The sequence below is a fragment of the Cibotium barometz genome, chromosome 19, assembly GCF_041138505.1.
Source record: "Cibotium barometz isolate CiBa-2024 chromosome 19, ASM4113850v1, whole genome shotgun sequence".
Lineage (NCBI taxonomy): Eukaryota > Viridiplantae > Streptophyta > Polypodiopsida > Cyatheales > Cibotiaceae > Cibotium > Cibotium barometz.
In genome coordinates, this window is record NC_141064.1 from 52,481,868 (window position 1) to 52,487,403 (window position 5,536).

Genomic DNA, 5,536 nt, shown 5'->3' on the forward strand with positions numbered 1-5,536 from the left:
ACCTTCTCCAGAGGCCGGTTTTTGTACAAGGTTGTCTCCTTGCATCCTGAAGTGATTGATACCATCTTTCCAACAGAAGTGGACACGGATCCACCACTAGTACAAGGGTAAGCTTATCAACTCCACAATAAGATCAACAAGCCAGGGCACTTTTCTCCCACTGGGTTTTTCCCCTCGGCTATATTCGATGATTGGCACCAATAACAAATGTTATTCCTTTCTTTTCTTTTCTTGTTTGTTAATAAACATTTTGCAGAGATCTCAGCTAAACAAGAGCATACAAACACGCCCCAATAGTCCACCTACCGTGCACACAAATTAGGAAGGGGGGAGACATGCAATGCCTACAAAGAGCAAAGAGAAGCAATCTGCACAACATCAACGAGCACTACAACAGGTGTATTCAAATCATAATCTTTTGTTCTTTATGTGATTTTAACTTTTGGATATATTGTTTGCATGTTCACACACACTTGGCTGGTTTAAGTTTTAGATTAGTTGTTAAAATGTGGTGAGTGATTTCTAGATTCTTAGAGGACTTAGTAGAAGGTATTTCTATTTGAAGACAGTGTAGAATATATACCAACGGAGTATGCCAAGTTCTTATGCTCTCGAAGTATATTAGTTATCCCTAGTGGTAGCTACCTCTTAAGTATGGGCTAGGTGCTAGGATTAATAAAAAATTTACAAAATCATGCCCTAAAAAATATATACAAGTGAATCGAGACATGACGTGTCTACAGCCATGTGGAATGCTTGGTAGGACCTGGGGTTGTCTTAGCACCTTGGGACCGATGCCTTGGTTTCCATGGGGTGAACACTGACGTCTAAAAGATTAAGAAAAATCTTCAAGGACTCTATTGCCTTGATAGATGCTGGTAGGACTCTGGGATACATTATGGGCCCTCGAGACCGATGCCCTCATCTTCATGGGGTACTCCTTATGACAAAAAGAAAGAAAAGGGTCTGCCGCCCTTGAGATACTTAGCGGCCTTTAGATTCTCTTGGCGGAGGTCTCTTGGCCATTGCTTGGGTCTCATTGGGATGGAACCTTCCTCTTTATCATCTTTTACACACACACCAAAAAAAAAAAAAAGAAGAGGTCCAATCACCATTGCTCATATTTAGGAGTAGGTTTGCCACTTAGGAATAACTTAAATACTTGTAGGACATTGAGACTGCGGTCATAACCGGTGGTGTGCAAGCACACTTGCCTTTGCATAGCACTATCTACCACTTAGTCTCACTTTGACTAGTCTTTACTCACCTCTTTTAGCACTCTTTAAAACTCTAATCAGCCTTTCACTTGTATGCTCACGTGTGAAATTGTCATTGCTGTTTTTTTTTTCAATAAAAGGTTTTACTTGTATCCATTGTTTTTTGTAGCTTTTGCTTCTACCGCGCTCGAGGACGTGCGCAAAATAGGAAGGGGGGAGTGTTGTGTGACGAGTGGAGATTAATGCAAGGATGCAACAAAAAGATGCAAGCAGGAAAACAAGTGACATTCTTATTTAGGGCTCTTGTAAAGAGTTCCAAGTTGTAGATGAGTGTGGGAGTGGGCTTAAGAATAATCCCACATGGGAAGTTTTGGGAGTTTTAGAGTTTTTGTATAAAAAGTGGCTCATTTGAGAGCTTAGGTACACTTTGGGCTAAGTTCATGCAAGAGCTCCTTTGAGAGAGCTACTCTCCCTCTTCTCCATAGAGGTGAAGACTCTTCTCTCACCCCATCTACATCTTTGTATGAGATAATCTCTTCATTGAATCAATAGCAATGTCATGAGTCTTTCTCATCCTCTTCTCTAATCATTTTACTCTTATGCATGCTTTTAGTATTTTAAGAGTAGCAAGAGTAGCATGATCCACGTGTAGCTCAATCAAATGGGATTTGTATCCCTTTCGGAGCTAGGGATTCAACCCGTACACCGGTGCACAAAAGCTTATCCACAAATGGAGAGAATGCTTATGGCTACCATCACATAACACTAGACTAAGCACACACACAAGCTCAACTTTCCCTCATTCCTACACACCCATTCATTCACAAATACAAGCAAGAGGAACACAATCACTATGCACACAAGCAAAGAGAAAGACCTCACTCCACTCCTATCTTCCTACAAGCATGCACACACTCAAGCATCAAGCTTCCATGAAAGCTTCAAATCAGCCCACATACATAAAAATAAAATACTAAAATCATGCATAAGAGTAAAATGATTAGAGAAGAGGATGAGAAAGACTCATGACATTGCTATTGATTCAATGAAGAGATTATCTCATATAAAGATGTAGATGGGGTGAGAGAAGAGTCTTCACCTCTATGGAGAAGAGGGAGAGTAGCTCTCTCAAAGGAGCTCTTGCATGAACTTAGCCCAAAGTGTACCTAAGCTCTCAAATGAGCCACTTTTTATACAAAAACTCTAAAACTCCCAAAACTTCCCATGTGGGATTATTCTTAAGCCCACTCCCACACTCATCTACAACTTGGAACTCTTTACAACAAGAGCCCTAAATAAGAATGTCACTTGTTTTCCTGCTTGCATCTTTTTGTTGCATCCTTGCATTAATCTCCACTTGTCACGCAACAACAAGGACGAGGAAGAGGCAGGGGAGGAGGAAGGACCTTCACTTGTCACAACTATGGGAAGCCAGGACATATGGCTAGAGAGACTGCCAGCAAACCCAATATGAAGAAGGATCGACATCGGCAAACTTCATGGAGACTCCTAATAAGGAAGAGGAGTCAGGACATCTTTTTTGAGAGAGAAAGAGAGAGAAACCCCACAACCTAATGTAACATGTCCCAATAGAGTAAAACTACCCCTGAGCCATCGATGATGTAGGCCATGTGGTAGATGTATGTGTGAGCACCTTAGTCAAGGTCATATGCTCTTGTAGTAGCCTTGGACACATAGAGAGAGAGTGTCAAGGACTATGAGTTAGGGACTTAGGCACTGGTCGTGGGATACCAAGTAAGATGGAAACTTGGTATAGTGTCCAAGTGTGCTAGAATTATTCACTTGAGGAGAGGTGTTGAAATATGCAAGTGAATGGGTGTGTGCGGGAGCAAGCCCTTAGCAAGAGACTGTAAAAGGGTGTAAGGTTCCCCCCTTCCACAAATAGGGAAAACGCTTAAGATAGTCCGCTAAGTCTTATTTTGTTAGAGAAAATTTCCTACTCATCGACACCTTGACCATACAGAGATTCAAGGATACGATTCATAGGTAAGACCTAGCTCTATCCCGCAGGGGAAGCGTGGTCTTCTAAACATCAAATCACCCATAGGGTAATTGATCATAATTTGGACAACTACTAGTCTTGATTCCTAGAGACAACGCTTTTTTCCTTATCCATGCAAGGCACAGCCGTTGGCTCGAGAACCTATTTATCTAACGTAGGGCTTTCACTTAATATGTTGGAAAGCTACCCGACTAATCGGGTCCACCCGTCCGTAGGATGGTGCCGTCGGGGCATTCCATCCTCCCACTTTCCACCCTACTCACGCGTCAATTTGTTTTCTAATTAATCCTACCACACTGTTTGACATAAACAAACATGTTCCTTAATTAAGGCCCTTTCACAAGGTTTATTAAAACAGCCTTTGCCTTTTTCCACAATACAATAATGCCAAAGATAGGATTTATAAAAACAAAGTTTAAACATGAATCAATTTCATACAAGCCAAACTGGCTCTCTTATTCTTTTCCTTTATACCGTCGATGATCTAGAATTCGGCCTTCCAGCCTCCACATGCTGGGCAAAACCCTACGGGACCATACACCTCATCGTCGGCCCCGCTGGCGAGGACTCAAGCCGGCCTGTCGCCCTCTCAGGCTCCATCGCTCGATCCTCCCGCCCCTCAGAGGGATGTCTGCGCACTAGGGTGGGCTAATTCACCGCACTAGCCTGGGCCCTCAGAACTAGGCAGCATCATCACAATCACTTGCCTCAATCGGCAAACCTCATTCTCCCAATGGTATGAGGGTACCATGGGCCAACTCCGAGCCTTACTAACGTCTCCGCCGTCCGGCTATACAAGCACAAGAACGGGGCAGCGTCAAGGCAGGGAGAAGTTATACCTGTACCTTAATTTAACCAAGATAGCAATCCATTTATTCAACTAAACCATAGTACTAGAATCCATGTTACCTTCTCAAGAAAACAATCCTTTTCACAAAGATTTTAGCATTTCAACTTGAGATTGCGATAAGACATTCTTTATTCAGGCATATGCTATTGCTTAAAAGAATACAAACTTTAAATGGTAAATCAATCAAATAGATTACTGTAACAATCAATAGAGAAGCCAGGGCCATACCTCAACCCCTAAGAATGATATGTAAATGAAAAATAAAATATGTATATACCTTATAGAAATTTATCGTTTAATCGTTGCCTTTGCTCGTTTTTAACAAGAGCTTTAGAATATAGAGTCTTCTAATACCTTCTCTTATGATTGAAATCATCCAATCATCTCCAAGCTTTATCTCCTCTTACTCATACTGTGACTCTTCTCTCTTTCTAAGATCTATGGCAAAATAGCCTTCTCTTACAGGGCTATGGCATACTATTCTTTCTCTAAAAGAAAAGCTATGGAGTTTTGGTCTCTTCTTCCGAAAGACTATAGCAATCTAAGCTTCTTTTCTGAGATATTAGATAAGAATGAAGGGATATATACATCTCAAACTCTAGGATTACCTTGAGCCTACTTGCTGTCTTCTCACAGTTTTCTCTATGTAGAGACCCTGACAGAAACAGCAAACTGTTTCGGCCATAACTCTCTGATAAAAACTCAGAATATGGTCATGTAACCAGTCAAAAGAACGGGAAGGTATCTGGTCTACAAGCCATCGCGGGCAGAATAGGCAAAAACGTGTGTATATAGCCACAAACGCACCATCTTTGGAAACGCGTTGTTTTTCCTTATTTTTAGTATGCATGGACTCTAAAGGTGTAAAAGTACTCTAAATATGACCTCTTATCACCTAAACTCAAAATTCTATTTTTGGGGATACTTATCTCTTATTAATAGAACTATTCTTATGTTCTTATTTCTTTTAGGATTTTTGAAGCTAATATTTTTATTCTAACACTTTTCTAATGTTTCTAGCCTTATTGTCTCACTCTTTCTAATTACACTCTCTTTTCTTATTGAAATCTATATTAAAAGAGACACATACGTACATGGCTTGGGAGGGACGTTACAAAGGGAGTCTATAATTGAGTGGGTAATAGTGAGAAGGTGAGAGGTATCTACTGATGAGAGAATCAAGGGTAGCATGAGTGAATATAGGGGTGTGGAAAGATTCTAGGAAAAGCTTCCCCCAACCAATCAGTGGGATTAGATGCTTGCCATCTTGTGGATGTACAACCTATAAATTGCGGCATTGGCCTAATGAGAATTTGCTCGTTTCTAAGTATACATGCCTATATTAAGCTATTAGGCACTAATCTCATCTTAATCATCTTTTAATCAATTGCTAATTATGTTGATTCTTGCATTTGATCCACCATAACTCATCACATTGCTGCAAAT